A 21,943-nucleotide genomic window follows, 5' to 3' on the forward strand; every position below is an offset into this window, starting at 1 on the left:
ATATGGATATGTTGCTGAAGTATGTTGGATGTGAGTGCTTTGCTATGTATGAGGTGTTGCTCATTTCCTTAAAACAAAGCAAAACAGTAATACAAACAAAAAGACCCCATACACTGAACAACACAAATCATTTTGTCTTTAAGTGGCAGGACTACAGCATTTGGCACTGTTCAAAGTTCAGGCTTGGGAAGAATACCACTACCATTAGTCGGAGCTGTGAAAATGCATAAAGAAAGATTGATTTCCTAATTGACTAAGGGTCCAATATGGTTATCCACAAATGTATTCTTTCTAAAACCAAATAAACACAGTCTAATGTTATTGCTATCTTCAGTTAAGGTAAAATTGTGTTCTAGTTATTATTAGCACAACAATTTTGCTAATGATAGAAAGTGTTTTTCTGCAGTTCATTTTTCTGCTTTAATCCACGGTAATGAAAGAATTAGTAATTAAGCAATGCTGAAATTAGTGTCAAAGGGTCTCAGTCATGCTTCAACATTTATATTCTAGAGAGGATCAAAGTAGTAGTACAATGGCATGTTTCTTATTTCTTCCTTAAAAGTATCCCTATGTCATGTGTAGTTGCATCCATTTGTAGTCAGAAAATAGTCAATCAGCTATCTAGCTCTTTGTTTCAAAGTGCAGTTATTTTGGGGAGGGGGTGTGTGTGCCTGAAATTTCAGGCTTTTCAAATCTTGCAGATCTTTGAGTATCATCAAAAGTGGCACTCCACTGAGAGAATAACATAGGGAAGAACATAAGGAAGTGATTTTCCCATGTCACCAAACTTTGAGATGGCAGGTTTTTTAAACTGAAGATTATGAATCAAATAAAGACCAATATTAAATGTTTTTTGCTATAAGTTAGAACTGAATTAGAACTGAATGTTTGAGTAACCATCCTCCCTGTGCTTTGAACAGAGACCCTGTCTGAGATCCCTTTTCTAAGTCAAGTAGAAATAGGAACCTGACAGACCTTCCACAATAATAGGTTTTCTCAAAACTAGTATATCTGAAATATGGGCAATGTTTTTTGGACGAATAATTGTTTTGTTGATGAGATCCCAGCAAGCTCAAGTGACATATGACCATGACTAAAAAAATTATGACTTGACCCTTTCAGTTTATCATGTGCACACAAATGACGCTTTTTGAAGGTCACTGATGTAACTGAAGTAACAGTTAAACATGCACACTACTATTTATTTCATGTATGTCAGTAGTTTGCTTTATTTATGAGAATGGTATTTCTTGTGTAGAAGTCTTATTGTCACAGAAGACAGCGGTTATGCTCAATGTCCAGGTTAATGGTCTAATCGTTCTTGAGACTAAATTCTGCTGTAAATTAAAAGTAGGTAAAGGCTCTGCTTTGTGAGATTGTCTTCTAAGGCTTCGTCATCAGTAGTTATTCATTGTATCTCATGTTGAATGAGTGAAGTGCTTGCACTATGCACAAGAAAACCCCATTTCCAAATACAGCGATTCATGGACTGTACTATGGGTTATATATGCCTTTGTAAAGCTGTGTGCTCACTTGGAACTAACGTATGTGGAAAGGTTGGGAAAAATAATGGAATTATGACTTCTCCTTGTTTTGTTTCATCTCTGAATTATTCCCATGTAGCAGGACAGGTTTGTGTGTTTTATGTCACGAGAGGTAATAGAAATGGAGGATTGATTTATATGAAGCAGCAGCCCATGTCTTGTTCCCAAATAATTTGCAATGGACAGCTGAACAAAGGTAGGGTTCAGCTGTATTAGCGTTTGACTGTCTAATTAAAGCTGTCACGCTATAGTCATCATCTTCAAACTGTGTGAAGTATTACTTATGTCCAGCAGATAAAAGCTAAAGCATGTTACTATACTTGAATATCTCTGTGTAATTTCGTAAGGTAAGTTGCTTAAAAGCAGCATTTCTTTGCTGCTGTATTGGTATCTGTACTGAATTTGGACACCTCATCAGATTTATTCTAAAAAGTTTTGCTAGTTGCTTATCTGTCAGCTTGGCAGCTTTACTGTGTGATACCCACTTGGTTCCTTCCTGGGGCAGAGCAGCCTCTGAACAGCACACTGTGCAGAGTCACAAAAATGATGTGAACCCATTGTTTCTTGTGTCATTACTTGGTACAGTGATTTGTGATGACTTAACAGGACATAGTCAGACATCAGCACTTCTGCTGCTGAACTGTATGTGCTTGGGAGTAACACAATTTTCTGTGTTCCTTCCTCCTAATAATTGCCTTTTATGTCACTTAAAAAGACTTCTCACACTTTCCTCATTACACCCTATAATATATTCTTCTTGCTGGTGATTTTTTTTGCCTTTCTGCTCTCATACATGCAGTAGCAAGGTGACAAACAAGCCAGTGGAGATTTTGAGTAAGTTTTGGGATTAAAAGAGGGCAAAATGCATTTCCTATCTTGTCAGCCAACATCGCACCACTTCTCACAAAACCAGCCTGGATGCTGTGGGAAGAGGTGACCTCTTGTGGGAAATAGCTTATTCTGACTAGCAGTAGTAAGACTCACGTTTCTACTGACAGAATGGAAAAATAACCGTGGATGCAAATGTATAGCAGTACCAGTGAGAAAGCTGATATTTCTAGGATTTTATGTAAACCAGAATTTCCCCTGTGCTTCCTTTTGTGTAAATTGCTGAATCATCATAAGTGAATGAGGCATGGTTAGGACAAAAACTAAAACTGCTTTCCTCTGCAATACTTTCTACAATACATTAGATTACAAGTGGAAAAATAATGAAGGAGATGAGAAATGCCACAAAACTCATAGAACTCCTTTAGCTTTAAAAATTGATTTCTGAAACATTATTCTGTTGAAACACAGGAGCCAGTGAGGCATTTGGCAGTAGTTTCTTTATCTAGCTCTCTGAATTCATAACCCAGACAAAAGCCTATTCAGTTTAGCAAGTTTCATTTACTTTTGTTTAAACTAAAGCTGCCTACAACTTTTTTTCCAGTGAAATTCCATGTTAGTAAAATTTTATTGTACTCTGAACAAGGACAGTGAGTGCATGGAAGAAAGAAAGGGAGACGATCAGAATTAAATATCCTTTTTTTTTTTAATCCCTTGCTAATTGCAAAAAGCAAATTTCTTAATTCAGCACTAGATATTACTTAAGAATGAATAACAGTTTGATTGTTACAGTTATACTGAAATATACAGTAAAATATGAGCAAATTTTTTCACACATTTTTTTTCAACGATGTTTTGTGATTGAATGTAGTTTCCCACAACTCCTGAGATGACAATTCCATATCTATGCAGTAAACTTTTGCACACTGATCAGAGAAAATATTTAATATTTTACAACTTTTTTTTTTTTTAATCTAAATCCTGACACTTTTCAATCCTGCAAGTAGGAAATCCAGAAGCTTCACCTAAACCACTTGCAGAGTCTCCTTCCTTGCACTTTTCTGTGGTCAGGTCTTTTCTAGTTCTATGCCGCTGCTACACTTTGCACCTCTGCTGTCATGTTTTTTGATCATGAAAACTGGCAGCTTTGGGGCAGACAGAATGTTACTTTAAGGTGGCAAACTACCAAGCTACAGCTTTCAGGGAAATGGTGTCACCTGCTCTTTTCATTGCATTAGTCCTCCTTTCAGAGAAAGAGGTTTGGATAGGGCATTGAGGAATGGAAGAAATCTTCAGACGAAGTATATTCCCCTTCAGAGGAGGGATTTTCCATTAGTTTCCTGGGAAACAACTGTTGTCAGATCAGCTTGAGATGTCTCTGGAAGTCAAGTCTCTTGCAAATGTTTTCTTTTTTTAATGTCATGTTCTGATGCAGAGCCTCACGGCCAGTTAACAGTAAATCCAGTATGAATTATCCTCTGGTTTTAAGCCTCTAGTTTGTGGGTCATACATGCCAGTATTTTGTAAAGAAGCACAGCAGGTTCCTTCTGGGTATTCTGTAATACCTCCCAAATGTCAAAGCTGGAGATCTCTGGACAAGTAGGACTGGCTGAGGGCAGTGTGTTGTCACTGTCACTGCTCTCAGATGTAAATCTTTCTTATTCCAAAGTGCTTGTCTGTTTTCATCATGTTCCTATTCCAGTTAGTGAACTATTAACATAGTTTGTGCTTTTAAGAGGACTTTTGCAAGCAAGATATGCTTTTAAAGCACTACTTGTGTTTGCAGATTTTTTTTTTAATTATATTTGGAAATGTAATATCCACCATATATGACATCATAGTTCAGCACGAAGTTTTATCGGAAGGTAACATGTATCACTGAGTGAATTGAGCTTAAGAAAGTGAGCTCACACCAGCCACATGCATGATATTTGTATTTCCCCTAATAAGCATAGTAGGATCCACTTGGCTTTGTGAGTATACAAAAAATGATGGATGGATGTTAATTGTGAACAAACCCTTTACATGTGTGCAAATATCCATTGTAGACTTGCTATAGTTAGCTAACTGCTACCTATTGCAAATAAATACAAAGGGACATTGCTAAATTTTAATACAGACCAATCACAGGTAAACCCCAGCATTGTAACAAGTTGTGGGGAGGCTGGGGCAAAAGTTTAATGAGTGCACCTGGAATAACTTAAAAAATGCCAAGCAGTCACAAAGGTGACATATTTTAGCAATCCTCAAAATATCCTTTTGGATTTGGGGGGGGGGAGAAATTCATAGTAGTTAAACAATTTTTCATGTAGTATATCTGGTAATTGGTCCACCGAATAGCATGACAATGAAAAAAAAAATCATAGGAGCCGAGAAAACTGTTTATTAATTATGATTAATTCTTCAGAAGCTGGGGGATAAGTAGAAATTTATGGCTAAATATGCTTAAAGTATTTTTTGAAGTTCCTTATTGCTCATCAAGTGTACTTAAGAACGTGCTTATGTCCTTTGTTGAAGTATGGTCTTGCTCTCAACTGGCAAATTCCTTTCTTTTCTACCATCTTAGGTGACAATGGAATAAAACCTGCTGTGGCAGTTTATTATGAATCAAACCGTTTAAGGTATATGAAGAGTCTCAACCATCAAGAATATCTGCCCAGGGTCTAAACAAGCCTCTAACTGCAGGTTGAAAAAGTTACAAAGGATTTGGTTTGTTCTAGTTTTCTGCCTGAATATAAGACTGCACAGGTTCTCTTTTAATATCCCCAGCTATACAGAGTACCCTCCTTCTGGGTACCATCTCCAAAGTGAGGCGCCTGAATATAGGACTGCACAGGATCTCTTCTAATACCCCCAGCTGTACAGAGTGCCCTCCTTCTGGGTACCATCTCCAAAGCAAGATGCTTAGCGAGTTGTCTTCGTCCAAAGCACATAGATGTTTGTCCATGAGAAATTCTACAACAGTGTTGGACAGCTGAAACAAGTTCAGAAATGGGTCCTTACTTTGCTGCCTTCTAGCAAACCTGGATAGGGTTTCTGACTGGTATGCAAAGGTAGTGGGGGCTGAGGTACTTAAAGGTGTCTTCAACAGCACACAAAGGCTGCTGTCATATGCAGGTTAGAGGGTGAAAATCTTCACCCATCGTGTGCCTGCTTGCTACGTTTAATCCTCTTCCATGCTCACAGTTCCAAACATTCTCACAGTTCACTTGTCCTTTTTAGACATTTATGGCGTCATGTCTTCAGGACTTTATGTTGCTTCTAGGTGTTCAACACTTTTTCTTCTATGTTGAAAAATAACCGCCCTTTTAGTCCTTAATCTGGGCTTAAAATATGCTTGTGAAAAGCGGGAAAACTAACTGTCATCCTGCTCTCTTTGCACCTCTGCTTAACATCAACATAGCCTCTTTTTAATCACACGCCCCCCCCCCCCCCCCCCCCCCCCCCCCCCCCCCCCCCCGCCCCCCCCGCCCCCGGTATGGCTTCAGGCTAGAGCCTGCCGTACACCCTGTTTATCTGAACTGGTTTGTCTTTACATTTTAAAGTTAATACTGTTTTAGGTAAGTGTGGTCTTAATGTTTTATGCTGTAGCAGGAATATCAATAATCAATACTAAATTAGCTGTATAAGGTTCAGTTACTCTGGGAGCAATCTGTGTCCATCTGTGTTGTTTCTGAACTGTGCTGAGATAGATGTTGGTCTGCCATTGTTTGCTTCTCCCTGAGTGTGGCACCAGTCTCATTTCTGAGAACGCTGGCATTTGATCTCTACTTGCATGTACAGCTAACAAACTGTTGAAACCTGTTTTGCAGGATCTCCATTTAGTTCTGCTTATATCACTAGGTCCAATATAGATTATGACGACCATGGCTTCTTTCCAGACCTTCTCAGTAACTTGTCTTCTTTTAATATGATGGGGTTTTTTTTGTCTGCACCGGCATCTGGTAGGCAACAAATCTTCTATGAGTCATGACAACATACTAAGTTTATCAACATTTCCCGGTATTAATTTCCCGAGAGCTAGCTTTTCCCATATTCAGTTATTTTTCTTACTTCAAATATAGGTCTATATTCCTCAATGAGGCTGCAAAAGGATAATTTTTTACTCTCATGTGGCATTAATTCTTTTAATTTTTAGGATATCACAGATTTTAAGCAAAATTTTTGAGCTATATCTGAGTAGAAGAAAATAAAGCAGATATCATCAAATGTGACACACGTCAGTAATGCTGACTTTTTCTTGTTTATGGCTTTTTGTTCCTCTGTTCAAAATATACTGTCTTCCTGATAGTCATGTCACTGAAATCCTACTAATTTTTTTATCTTCTGACATGTTTCACAGCAGGGGGAAATAGATCTCAAGATCAGAGTTTTAAGACCATCTCCAATGAAATTAATTACAAACTCCTGTTGATTTCAAGAGAAGGAGGCAAGTTCCTTACTTTATTGAGGAACTTAATGTTAGCACACATTTATGCCAGTTCAGTTTACATCATCGAGGAAGCACCAATTCTAATCTACAGCTCACGCTGCTACTGTGGGACTGAGTTTATCTGTATGATGTCTTCCCTTTGTTTCTCACATTAATGCTTACAGGTTAGCCTGGCTGGAGTCCCCATGCAGACAGCGTTGTAGATATATAGACATAATCAAGATTCCCCCCTAGTTTTTTCCATATATATGAAATTAGACACCTGGAAAGAGACACTAATTGTAAGCAAAGCAGCTCACTTACTAAACTAATTCTTTGTTCTGTAATCAAAATTAAGATTCTTAAAATTCTTCTCTAGACACTTTACATCAGGGTAATATGTCTTTAAATGCAAGCCTCCCTAGTGGGGATGGTATATAATTTATTATATGGAATATAACATCTGTATGACTTTCTGACTATGAAAGTAATATTGCATGTTTCTTTTTACAGGCTTTAGCAGCATAATGACTATTAGACTAGAACCAAAACCAAGACATAGTCTCCTTCTGTGCTGGATCCTACAATGTTATAGAAGAAAAAAGAAAGTTAATGAAGAATAATTTTGTGATCAAACATTTTGCAAGCTTTAAGCAATTTCATTCATAGCTAGGCACAGTGAAAGTAAAACTGGAAATGCCAAAATTACTCACTTTGGTATTTATGAGTGCAGTTTGTTAGCAATTTTGTCAAGGATTATTCAGAAATGGAGTATTATTAATTTTCTTCTTTTGAACCTGTTCCATTTGTAATTATTCTTGGAACACTTAACAACTCTTCTGTCCCTTTTTTGCCAGGAGAGCCCCATCTCTACCTTTGAGTAATTCTCATTCCATCCCAATAGAAATAGCAATATTATTAAACAGTGTATAAAAACTTCCTCCTTTCACTTCCATTCCTGTCCTCAAATTCAATAGAGGTTTGAACCTTGACAGCTTGCATTGTGAATAGATAATTTTTCCACTGGGGAGACACAGTAGGATTTTGTCTTTTTCTTGGTCCTCACTTTAACTATTCTGATAATATGTCCTAGTTTTTCCTAGGGTGTTGTTTGGGTGTTTGTTTGTTTGTTTTTTTTACTATGTTTTTTTATTTGATCATCAAACTGAAGAAAACCAATGATTACATGGCCATAGTTCTGGCTGCACTTAGCTCCATTTTCCTCACTTTTGATTCAGTCATGTTACTAGTCATAACACTTTTGTATAGTAAAACAGAGATGGATGCATACGCATAGCTGGTCGTTCTCAGTAAACTTCCAATTTCAATGCTGCCTTTTTCTCCTTTTGCTGTTGAAAAAATATTATCTTTAGTGTTTCTTTTTTTCCTAGAAGAGGTAGAAGAACTCTACTGATAAAGTGACAGCATTCTTCTTACCAAAGGTAGTTGAGACAAGGACCGTAGACAAATGTAGTCGAGTTCAAACTGAAATACTACCAGGGATGTCCCTCAGCTCAGTAGTGATATCTGATACTCTGAAGTGTCTTTGCTATGTGATGTGTTAAAAATTAGAAGTCTTTAAAAGAAGCAGTTTACCTTTTTGGAGTAGTCTCTGACCTCGCTCCCATAGGGCATTAGGGTCAAGCCTGTAGGAGTTTTTCTTGTGGAATTGTATACTGGAAAAGTCTTCAGTGGCAAGCAGGATAGTATATTTTAAAGGGATCTATGTGGGAGGAATATAAAACAGTGATGCCTGGACAGAGGTAAATGTTACTCCCATCTTCAGAAAAGGCAAGAACTAGAAGCCAGGCAGTCAATTATCAGTGGCCAGGAAGTTTATGGAGCAAGTCTTTATGAAAGCCATTTGCAGGCACATGAAGTAGAGGAAGGTGATTGGGAACAGCCAGCACAGATTTACGTGCAGACTTTGTAAGACCAACCTGATTACCTTCTGTGGTGAAATGACTGGCTCTGTGAACATGGGGATATAATCTTCTGGCTTAAGAAAGGCTTTCATCATGGTCTCCCGTAGGATTGTTGTAGCCAAATTGGTGAGGGAAGGGACTGGATGAGTGGAGTACAAGGTAGATTAGAAGCTGCCCAAACTATCAGGTTCGAAGTGTAATGATCAACCTTTCACAGTCTAACAGGCAGGTGACTGGTTATGGCACTCCCCAAGTATTGATAGTGAGGCCAATGCTGTTTAACATCTTCATTAGTGACCCTGGTGATGGGATGGAGTACACACTTACCAAATCTGCAGATGATGCTAAACACAGTGAAATCATTAGTGTGATGGAGTACAAAGCTACCATTCATAGGAACCTCAACAAGCTGCAGGAGTGCCCCAGCAGTAACCTCATGAAGTTCAACAGATGCAGAAACATGAAGTCCTGCACCTGGAACATACACAAGTACAGGCTGGGGACTGACTGGCTGGAGAGCAGCTTTGTGAAAAAGGACCTGGGTGTCCCTGTGTGCAACAAGTTGAACATGATTCATCACCTTTTGTAGAGGTGAAGGCTTAACTGCACTCTGGGCTGCCTTTGCAAAGGGATTAGTAGTAGTTTGAGGGAAGTGATTACTATCCACTCTGTGCTTTTGAGATCATATGTGGAGTGATGTGCCCAGTTTTGGGCCTCCAGTACAAGAGAGACATCAACAAAAGGGAGTGAATCTGGAGGAGCATCACTAAGATGGTCAGATTGCTAGAGCACATGACTCATTAAGAGAAGTTGACAAAGATGGTTTCGTTTACTGTGAAGAAAGGCTAATGGGGGATCCTGTTGCAGTCTTCAACTTCCTAGAGGGATTTCAGAGAGAAGATGGATGTGTACAGTGAAAGGGCAAGAGGGGATAGTCACAAGTTGCAGCAGGGGAAAGTTTGATTAGGTGTATGGAAAAAAGCATTCAGAACTTCATTATAAAAACAGGTAAGCACTGGAAGAAGTTGCCCAGAGAGGCTGTGGGAATTATTCTCTGGAGATTTTAAGAACTTAACCTGATGTAACCTCAAAGTTAATTCTGCTTTCAGTAGGAGGTTGGGTAAAGTGAATTCCAGAGATCCTTTTCCACCTGAATTATTCTAAGTTTCTGTAGAAAATACACTGGGAAAACTTCAGTTTCAAAGATTCGGGGGCCTACTTGCTTAATTTACATCAGGAGCAAGATATATACAGCCAAAGGCTTGGATTTTTCTTCATAGCTGTGTGTTTAAAAAGAAAAAAAACACTAAGAAAACTCCACTCTGAATGTCAAGTTGCTGATGTTATTTGACAGAAGCAAACCAAATACCGTAAAATCTGTATTCTTAGAATGAGAGATGTAAAACAAAGTGTCGAAGCCTTTTTTTTAGTATTTTTATTTTTTTATCAAATTGCCTGTAGCATATAGTCAGAACTGCTGTTGATGCATGTTACTGTCTATCTAGTTAAAGATTGTCAAAATAAAATTCTTGTCCTCTAAAAGTGGAAATCTAGGAACAAAGTTACTAGTATACATGGATCTTGTTTTTAGACCTTTCTTCTGTCGTTAGTGGTGGTAGAAGAAGAGATGGTGCAGGATGCAGTAGGTAATGACAGAACCATGTAGTTCAATCATGTATTAAGACAGACTTGGTCTTCATGGCAGGCAAATATTAATAGCCATTCAAACTTATTTTTCTTAAAATACGTTAACTTTTAATGTAAACCATTGAAGATGTCAACAGTAGACTCTGCCATATAAACACTGGAGTGATCAAAGAGCTAATTTAAAAAAATATCCAATAATTGATATTGAATTTGTTCAGTTTTTGTTTTGTGTGTGTGGTGTTTTTTACTCACAGATCACATCTCATCATGAAATTAACATGAAATTAAATTATGATTAATTAAAAAGTAATTTTTGCATGTTGAGGAAAACATGTATCTCTAGATTTGTCACTGCAATCTGGTATCAAAAGTACCACACATCAGTAACAGAGTGTTCCCAATGTTTTAAAATCTTGAAATGTTTAAGAAAAAAACATTGGCAATAATAACTCACTGTATTTTATTTGATTTTGTCACTGACTCTTTTGATGTCAGTGACCCTTGTCACAAATAGATGAAATATGCTTGAGAAAGCCAAAGAAAAGATCCTGGAACTTCCAAGCTTTGAAAAATATATATTACTCAGAATTGCAGCATTGGCATTTAAAGACTTACTACTGTGAAATAAATTGTTTCAAGAACAGTGGCAAGCCCTCTGGTCGTACAAACACTCCAAATTAAAAGACTGTGGAAACAAACAATGCTATAGCTAAAGAAAGAACAATTAAATAAGTTTATACCTGGCATAGAAGTCTCAGTACTATTCAACAAGGAAACATTTTAATTTTACCAACACCTTGTTTTTTGCGAGCCAGAAGAATTTATTTCAACAGATTGACTCTTAATTTTATCTCTGTGAGATTGGATGTATGTGTAAATAGTTAAAAATTACTTTATGTCTTTTGATACAGGCTGAAAATTTGGACTGTAGGTTAGTTTAATCTGTTATATACCTGTAAATCTGCTGTAGGGAAAATAATTTGATGCTTTTGTGATTCCTTTGATACCACACACAGCCCATCCTTCAAAATCCATTGACCACATTAATAGAGTACTGGAGGGTCAGGTTAAATTTGAATATGTGTGCTTCTGAGTACAGCGATTACATATTCATACACACTTGTACGCACACACACAAAAATCATGGCACAGTTTATTTTAAGTCTGCAGAGAGATATGTTATCTCTAGGGCTAGCTTGGAAGAAAATTCCAGTGCCGTGCTTTATAGGGAGCGTGCTTGTGCACCATGTCCCTATTTACTCAGTCAGTCGTGTATGCTAGTCAGCAGCTAGTTAGTGTTTAATCTTTGAAAATTGTGGTGGATGTTTTTTTCCTGAAGAGCTGCAATAATTTCTTTTAGAAGGGAATTTTCCAAACAGTATGTGTTTATTTTGTCAAATCAGAAGTCATATTGATGATGTTTTCAAATGAACATCAGTAGGAATAAAGCTTCCCAATCCTTAATGGCTCTGGAAAGCTGAGTTGCGTTTCTTCTAATTCAGTTTTATTCACTGATGCTGCAAATTTTATAGTCCAAAGAACCAGCTCTTACACAGTATTATATAGGGGTTTTTTCCTTTCTTAAATCTTTATATTTTTTCTATTCAGTACACTTAAGAAAGCCTCTCCTCTTGCACTTCAGTATTCATATTCCGTTATGACTGATGTAAACCAATACTTAACAAGAATAGGTGTTAATTACTTTTGACAGATCTCTGGGAGTATGTTACTTCTTGGTAGGATTACTGAAGCATCATATCTTTATGCAAGAATTTCTTTTTCCACTGGGAATATGAAGTGATATAGTTTCTGTTCAGTGCTATCAAGATATTCCTGGTATATTTTGGTAAAAACATGCATCCCTTCCTATATCCATTCTTTCTTAATTTCTTTGGAGAATGATCTTCATAATGTTAGTTTCTTCTTTTGCCAACTAACTGTGGATATTTTATTAAGTGTCCTCATAGAAAGCTTGAGTAATCAAGCTTAGCTGATCCCCAAAGTTACCCAGAAAGAGAGTTGTCATCATGACTTACTGTTTGTGGATACTCAAAGGATTTCTGGTTAATATGTTCGGACAGACCTTTCCATGCTCTGCGGTTCACCTGCTATAGATGTGATGCTATTAAAATGTAGTGGCTGAGGCAGCATGTGCAAACACAAAATGGCAGGACTGGTGAGTTTGTAGTGCAGTTTCTGAAGACACAGCGGGGAAAAAAATCAAATGATATCTGCTTCATCCTTTATATTCCTTTGATAATAAAGCATTGCACAACATTCCTGAGTGCAAAGCAGACAGGAATATGTACACAAAGCACAGCATGGATTTTGAAATGTGCTCAACTTGTTTATTTTGTGTGCAAAGTGAGGTGCCTAAGGCTCCTTTTCTCTTGACATTGTGTAAGGTCGAAAACCACCCACTGTGACCCAAAGAAGCCCTACGGGAAAGGCAGGATATTACCCATACTGACGGCAGTAATCAGGCCAACAGCAGCTTCTTACTGGACCATTTTACTGTGACAATATGTGAGGTTAGACTCATACTGTTTAATCTCATGGAAAACTTTAGAAGGCCTTGGTTCCCATGGAGAAGTGCTCTCTCTGGTAGTAAAATGCCCTTTGCAACCCCCTGTGAACAGTGGCATGAACCCCTGAACAAACTTACTTTTATGCAGGATAAAAGGGGATCAATGCTGCGGCATGAGGAGACTGACTAATGAGGGGATAGTCAGATTCAGATGGGGCTAGGTCAGTGCTTTTTCATGATTTGGTGGGAAAATCAGGTATAAAAATTCATTTTTTTAGGATGGGATTAACTTAGAGGTAAATACATGTAGAAATGTAGAAATTCATTAGAATGAATAAATGAATGACTGTGGGGAAGACTACGGGATAGGGGAGGGAACTGTTTGTCTTGTATGTCAAAATAATTGAAAACCTGACAGAACATAAAATATTTTTTGCTTCCTGACCATCTTGAAGTCATTAAGAAAATTACCATAAATTTTCAGAGAATTTATATTTCACATTCACTTGAATGCCTGGTGCATATATTTCCTACTCAGATGGTAGGCTGCTTCTGCCAGGCACCAGCAGGTTGGTGTAAATTACCGAGCAGAAGTTAGAATGTTCTTTCATTGCAAGCTGACAAAGTGAAAGACGTATGCAAAAAACCAATACTCTCCCCAGCCCTGCCACCTTGTCATTTCTTCCTCCTCTCTTCTTCAAGGAACCCTAGGAAAGGAATTCATAGTCTTTATCTGAGGAAAACTTAAGTGAAATTCTTGTCTGAGAACTGCTTGATTTTGAGCAGGGAAAAGACTTCAAAGTTAAACTGTGGCATTTCTCAATTTTTTGAATCTACATGATACTTTGATTTTCTGCTTTGTTTTTAATCTAGACTTTAAAAATAATGTTTCCATGCTACACAACTTAAAAACAAAAATAAAGTTCTTAGTAATTGGAATTATGTTTCAAGAAAATCCAGTTCTGCATTGTATTTTTTACAATAAATATAATATAAATACTAGCAAGAAGATACAATGCAAAAAACCCTTTCTGTCTGGCTCAGCAGAAGAAGGATTTATTCCAATTTAGGTAACATATTATTTGAACACTGAGGTACTGAGCAATGAATCACACATTTCCTCTGAGGAATCCAGGTTTCCTTGCACGTAAAGTTGCGTGAGCCTTGGAACTTTTCTCATAGAATTATAAAACATACCTAACTCTGTACTCTTCTAAAAGAAAACTCTTTTAGAGTATGAAAAGACCCGTAGCATATTTATCATGTTGCAGTGTCATCAGTTGTTCTTCTATCACTAGTTTAATTAGATCATGATACCTGTGGAATTATTTAATACCAGATGGTAATATTATATCTGCTATGTTGGCGGACTTCAGGATGGGGATTCTGTTACCCTTATCACTATGTAAGGCAGAAAGAATGTGAAGACTCTAGAGTAATACTATGAATAGCTCAAAATATTGGTGGCATTAAAATGAAGGTTTGCTGGGGTTTTTTTGGCCTAAATTCACTTTGGCAGTGTGGAAAGGTGTTGTCTGGAGAAGAAAAAAATAAAAAGGACTGAGGAAAAGAATTATTAATTTCATTTTGTGGAAGTTAATTTAGTGCTTCATGGGAATGGCCTTGGCTTTCTCTCCCTCCTTTTCTGAAGACTGTTATGTGGAGTTCCCTATGCTCTGGCTGTCTTTACCACGGAAGTGTCTGGGTTTTAGCAATACTGCTGAGTATGCAGTATGGTAGTGTTAAGGCTTTATTTAGGGGAATCTTTCTGTGGCATTAGTAAAAAAACAGGCAGGTTCTTGGTGGTTTTTTTATTCTTCCAAAAGCAGTAATTGAACTGTGAAGTGCTCATATATCTTTTGGGGATTTTAACCCATGTCTCTAAAACATCTTACTGTTTTAAACCCAAATATTAAATAGTTGCCCTGGAATGAAGAAGTGTATCAAACTTTCCTTTTTGCCTGTACAGAGGGCATGCTGCAAGTGAAAGTACACTTATATTCCGACTCTGTTCTTCCATAAACAAATAGCAATATTGTTAACTTCACTGTGTACAAAAACAATATTATGAAGGAATAAAAAATACTTATTACTTGTAGTATGCAGCCATTTTTCCTCCTTGCTTTTCTTTATTGGTGGTACTTTCCATCCAGACGTTATTTTCTAAAAAATTAAATTGCGAGAAATAGTTTCCTCAGAAGCTCCCTTTTAGCTTCATTCCTAACTACACCTATTAATGCTGAAAGTGTTGGCAGCCACATTTTCATGATATTTACAGAATTGCTCAGAAGTTTACAGCTTCTTTTTGGTTTTGTTTTTTTTTTTTTTCTTCTTTGTGAAGATCCTAACACCCTTGGCTTTTTACAATTGGGGGGAAAAAAAAAAAACCCTTGGTGGATATTTAATTTATCTGGCAATTTCTTGGTGTCTGAAGCCACAACTGCCAGACTCTGGAAGAGTTTGTACTGAATAAATGTTCAGGGACTTTATCTGTCAGTTTTTTTAAATGCCTTTGGGAGGTGAGATCAGATGTGTAAGAACGTGATTGTGTTTATTTTTTACATGAATCTCACTGGTAGAATCCTTAGGGATTTGCTGTATCAAAGATATTTATGAGAGTATTGCCCTCGGCTACAGTTTGAAAGGGAGCAGCGTAGGCCAGGGACAGATGAAGGGTAGGCAAACTGGTGACTCTGGTCAGAGAATGGTGAGAGTCTCCTAGATCTGGATACCCTTTCTGATACATAGCACTCAAGCAAATTAGGTGAATGTGCAAAAATCTGCAGTCATGTTTCCACTTCAAAGGTTTGCTTGTGTATTACAGTTCCTGAATGTTCATAATTTCAGAAACAACAAAGCATGAGCAGGATTAATCACGCAACGGATGAACTCAGTATATGCTGTTGTCCGTACGTGGCGTGGGCTTATTTGGAGAGCGAGATCTTCAGGCATGTGACTACTGTATTTGGCCTTTGGTGTGAAACAGATGTTTGCTGTTTGTACATGTGAATACTTATGTGTTCTTGCAATCTTCCTGCTTTAAAGGGAAGAATTGGGCAAGACGACGGTAAGTAAAATCTGGCAGGTTTGTCATAGCAGTTCCTCAGCATGTCTAGGTTTACATTTCCCATGAGTAATAGGTAGTAAAAACGATGAAGCAAGCAGAAAAAGAGGAGAGTTACCAAATCAAGTTGTATATGAAGTTTCTTTTACTGAGGCTGTATTGTTTTAGTAAGAAGGAGCTATTTGCCCTCAGTTCAGTAAGAGATCTCAAGCAATACAGAGAACTGTTGGACTTGATCTTAAAGGTCTTTTCCAACCTAAATGATTCTATGATTCTATGAACTAGCTGAAGTGCCATTTAAAAAAATTAAGACATCTAACATTTATATTAATTTTGCTGACCAGAATAGTTGCATAATCTATTAGTAATATACATCATCTGATTTACAAAAATAAGTATATGTATGCACATGTGCATAGACAGAGAGGGCTTTTAATTAATAAGATAATGTATAAATCTCTGCCCCTTTAAATTTGCCAATTGAAAAATGAAGAATTCCTGCCCTTTAAATGTTCAGCTTTCACAGACGTTACAGTAAATCTCTTAATCTCCCAAGCACTTATTCTCCTCTGGGTTTTTCACAGGCATTTATCCACAGGACATTCATTTCCAATCTGTATTTAAATCCAGCAATAACTATGTGGGCTTTGAGCTATCTGCTTTCATGCACTCCTAATGGGCTCTACCACAGGAACTCTGGATGAGCTGAAAAAAAACATAGATTCAAGCCCAGACATATTTGGCTTCCATTTCAGCTTAAACTGCATCTCTATTTATTCTTGGTGAAGAAAGCATTAAAGAAAGCAATTATTTGGGGGTGAGAGGGAAGGACAGGAAGGATCCACAATAAAGGATTTATTCTGGCTTTATAGAGAACACCAGCGTATCAGATTTTCAGGCTTATAATGGGACATAGTTGAACATATCTGCAGAATGGGTGTGAGAATTTGAAACATATTCTGGATTTTTGTCAAATGCTTTCAGCACTTTTTTTAATTGTTCCTTACAGAAACTGTGGACCAGATTCTTAGATGTACATGGTCATAACTTCACATTGTCCCGTAAATACACAGTAACTCACAGCTTTCTCATTATTTAGTAGATGCTTTGCAATTAATATCCTAAATGGCCTGTTTTTGTAAGAGAAACTTAGTATTAACTTAATATTATGGTGTGAAAGAAAATGCAGAAATACAGTGTCCTTTTATGTAATTACAGTGAAGCTGCATCTTGACCTTCTGGCATTTTATGTCATGTGCATCAAAGAATTCATTTCAGTTTCATTAAGAGTGTACTTAGGGAAGGTAAGTGAAGGAGATTGAAAGAAACTGTACTGAGGAGACTTTTAGGTCTGTATTTCCAGCTGTAGTGGTTTAACCCCAGCCAGCAACTAAGCACCATGCAGCCGCTTGCTTACTCCCCCCCACCCAGTGGGATGGGGGAGAGAATCGGGGAAAAAAAAACAGTAAAACTCCTGGGCTGAGATAAAAACAGTTTAATAGGACAGAAAGGAAGACAATAATAATGATAATGATAATAATAATAATAATAATAGTAAAAGAATTGGAATATACAAAACAAGTGATGTACAATGCAATTGCTCACCACTTGCTGACCGATGCCCAGTTAGTTTCCGAGCAGTGATCTGCCCCCACTGTCCAACTCTCCCCCAGTTTATATACTGGACGTGACATCACGTGGTATGGAATACTCCTTTGGCCAGTTTGGGTCAGCTGTCCTGGCTGTGTCCCCTCCCAACTTGTGCCCCTCCAGCCTTCTTGCTGAAAAATCCTTGACTTAGTCTAAACACTACTTAGCAACAACTGCAAACATCAGTGTGTTATCAATATTATTCTCATACTAAATTGAAACCATAACACTATACCAGCTACTAGAAAGAAAATCAACCCATCCCAGCCAAAACCAGGACACCAGGCTATGTAAAATAACCTGGATTTGAAAACAATCTTAAATTGTATCCAGAAAAATGTGTGTTATTACCAATGAACATAAATCCTTTAAACAATATATTTTTTCATTATTTTCTGTTGTTTTCTTCCCATCTTATTTTCCTCTCTGGCATCATTCTCTTCATTATTATTGCTCTTCTCTGTCTCCGTTCTGTGAGCCTCTCCCCAGAGTACAAATTCTTCCACTTTCTGTGCACTGTATTTTCTGACTGTTTAGTTTGCTAATTCAGCTTTGCTTTGCTGTTTTGGTCTTATAATGGTAGTACTTTATCAAAGCCAACTAAATAGCCTTCTGTCAATAATAGCAAGATGCACTACTTCTTTCCTACTTATAATATTAGATATACTATAAATACTAGTAGTATAAAGATTTGGAACAAAGTTCATTATTTTCTGGGAAATGTGCTTAACGTGAGATTTTACGTTTGAAAATATTCTTATAAGGGAGCATACAGAGTGAGGATGAATTTGTTCAGTAGAAGATAGATTTTTGTGTTTCTTTCTAAATTGCATGTCTTGATCTCATGTGGAGCTATAAGTAAAAATAAATGGGCTAATTAAACTGTGATGCTTATTAAACTCTTGGCAAATTGGTTAGACCCTCTTTCCTGGTGCTGGAAAAGTCTAACTCAGATCATTATTCATAGCATGAGTAAACTTCTGAATAGATGGAAATTAGGAAGAAAATTCAGGTCAAATCTTGTGAGATGCTGCTTGCTTCTTTCAGTTTAGATTAAAGAGCTCAGGCCAAGGAGTACCTTGAGGGGAAGTGATGGACTTACACCAGTGTCTTGGCCTCTCACGGTAGCAGAAAAAAGGGAATTGGAAAGGAGTTGCTGACTTGTACCAGCTTGAGGTTTGACTTCTTAATTTACTGATAAGCATAACCTAAAGAACAGATCATAATATGATCTAATTATGTGTTATCCAGCTATTTAGTAAATGTTTGGCTGAGCAAATTTACTTAAAACCCTCTGGTGCTAGGAAGAGAATAGCAATGAGCCTGAAACTTGCTTTTTATTTATGTATTTATTCTTCCTTCTTAAGGGATCAAAGCTCTGGTCAACAGTTCTAAATGTGTCTCTGACTCAGTAAATTTATACGTCGTGGGTTGTCTAACTCTGTTTTCTTACCAAGTTAAGCAAAGACTTATAAGAGAATGCACAATCTTTCTGTAACCAGGAAAGTATTACTTAAGATCAGTACACTTATTAGATTAGTTAAACAAGAAGCCGTTATATTGGCCTGTGTGCAACAACTTATCCTTGCACTGCAGATTCCTAGCTAAAATTAAAAAATACAAACGTTCAAGGTGAAATAAAGAGGAAGCCTGAAAAACTAATTTAAAAATTGGATAAGTTTGAAGTGGGAGTTTTCTAAATCTGGAAGTCTGTTCTTTAATAAATTAGTGTTCAATGACTTCTTTTCAAAAACAATGAGTTGTTTGGTCACCCAAAGTTCTTGTTTGCTATGGATTGCTTCACATTGCTGATGAATATGCATGCTTCTTAGCAGTAACATTTCCTAGCAGAGTTGACCATAGCAATAAAGAGAAATTGTCTGTGAAAGAAACTTATTTGAAATAGCATTTAATTTGCAAGTCATAGAGGTTTATGCTGACTGATGGCACCTTTAATGATCATGATCACGTGGACCAGAGTCCAGAGAATTCTCCTCAACTTACTGAATTTTTCTTAGTTTCTTAGGACCCTGGATGTTACAGCCTTTCCTTTATTTTTTTATTTTTGCAAAGTAAATTTAAGCAAGTGAAGTATAGCCATGCTCTTCAGGATTTGAAACCTTCTAAAAAACTGAATTCTGTCTCTCTTGTTGAAAAGCTTATAGATTGAAACACAAGTTTGTCACTTAGAGATTTAAATTTTAATATTTGGCATTTGAGCTTAATTAATTTTCCCAACGTTTAATAACTGCATTTAAATGAGGCCTGTCTTGGTGGTTAATTACTGGGAATTTATGGCTGTCTTGACATTTCTAATACACTGATGATTACAGTGAAATAATTTACAAACTTACAGACATTTTAAGTTGTTTGCTTATGAACTGTTTATTCATCCCCTTTCATGGGAAAGCACTATAGCAGGAGGGACTGCAGGTACTCAGTGTGCTGCTGTATGAATTAGTTTACATCAGCTTCTCATCTGGCAAATTATCTGATAGTCCAGCAGACATTTTCACCTACTTGTAATAACGATAGGGAAATTCAGTAGCTAAATAACATTTCTCAGCCAGCCCAGATGCAGGTGTGGAATATGAGACATGGATGTTTCCTGACTTGCTCAAACTCTTGCAGTGAGTTTCTGGCAGCCAGAACTAGAATGAAGGACATCTGATTCATGTTCCAGTTTTCATGGCTTGCCTTTCTTCTGACATTTACAGTCCAAATCTGACAGGTAATTCACTTACCAGTCTTTGTATTTCCATCAAAAACTGTGGTACATATCTTTCTTTATCTACAGCTTCCTGACCAGAATCAAATACATATTTAATTTCATCTTTTTAAAAGCAAAATTGCAAAACTTATTTTGGTTCAAGGATTTTTATCCTTTAATAAGTTCCCTCTGATAATAGTTTCTGATTCTTTGGCTTGTAATACATTGTAAACTTTGCCTTCTTTGCAGACCTGCTGTCATCAAATTCTGAAGAGAGCTATGCTTATATTGATATATTTCTAGGAGTGCAAATGGAATATTCAGCTATGTTTCTTTCCCCAAACCTTGACATAGGAATGGTTTGTGAGAATACCTGCATGTCTGCTGGAGCTTATTTTTCTGTGAATTTTAGTCTGAGAATTTTCTTATCCATTTGTAATATCTACCCCCCCCCCCCCCCAAAAAAAAACCCCTCACCAAAAAAATCCAAACACAAAAAACCCAAACAAACCCCAAACTAAACTTCAGGACATTTGTTAGCTGGGAAAAATGAATCATTTCAATCCTCTTAGGACATCAGAATAACTTATGGCATAAATGTTAGTTTATGCTATGTACATTGTGTTAAGCATAATAACATAAAATAACAAGTAGCTCCACAGAGAACAAGAATGGAAATTTGCAACTACACCATTTCTCATAATGCGTAATTTATAAGATGTAAAGATGTGGTTAGGAACTGGAAGTTACACAAGTTTTCAATACCAGCCAAATTCATAAATTATTTTATTCCTCTGAAATATAGTTGAACTCATCAGACACTGAGGCGTACATGCCAAGAAAATATGGTCAAATACTCAGGCTCATGCCTGTGAGCTGCAGTTCCATTTGCTTCCATCAGCCACACGGAGCTTTTCTCTCTGAGGATCTTCTGATGTTGCACATAGGCTTCTGTGACTGTCAGTATCTTTTTGTTTGCTCATATCGTCACTTTTTCATAGCCCATTTAACTGTAATGGATGGATGGATTTAAAAACCATCTGCAGCTACTATTAATATCATTCTTCAATGTGTGTATTTCCACAAGCATTTGGTAACAGCTGTTTGAGCAAAACACTTTTTGATTTACTTCCTTTGTATCTAATTTTACAGTGCCGTTTCATTTTTTGTTTGTTTTAGGTAATATTTGTTGATCAGAAAATGTCAGTGACAAAATTTTAAGAAAGTCATTTCCAAATGCCCGTGAGGTATTTGGACTTAAAAAGAAAGTATTAGTATACATTCCTTGTCAGTAATTTAAAATCAACACAGTTTATTTTAGTGGTATTTCTGGGAATAGCTTGTCAGGAGTTTGAGTGTTACTATACACTTGTTTTACTTTAATTATTTGTAAGTGTGTTCTTCTGGCAAATCAATGAAATTATTTACTGTGAAAGTTGTACTCAGCCTATATTTATTGAAAGATTTAAAAATACTGTTGTATTTTAATGACTTCCTTCAATGGTCATATAGTGTGCTTACTCCTTGGTTACTGCTTGATGTGCAATATTTATATCTAGGTAGTAGAAAAGCTTTCTAATTAAATAAAAGATTATACAAGCTTAAAACATCTATAGCTTTTAATGATTAGAGATTAT

The 21,943-nt window shown here is 36.9% G+C and overlaps 1 protein-coding gene across 2 annotated transcripts in view; it reads left to right on the top strand.

Moving 5' to 3' along the window:
* The window catches only part of ZNF385D (zinc finger protein 385D), a 456,703-nt gene that overhangs the window by 90,383 nt on the left and 344,377 nt on the right, over positions 1-21,943 (top strand). The window lies entirely within an intron of this gene.

The sequence above is a fragment of the Harpia harpyja genome, chromosome 1 (assembly GCF_026419915.1).
Source record: "Harpia harpyja isolate bHarHar1 chromosome 1, bHarHar1 primary haplotype, whole genome shotgun sequence".
NCBI lineage: Eukaryota > Metazoa > Chordata > Aves > Accipitriformes > Accipitridae > Harpia > Harpia harpyja.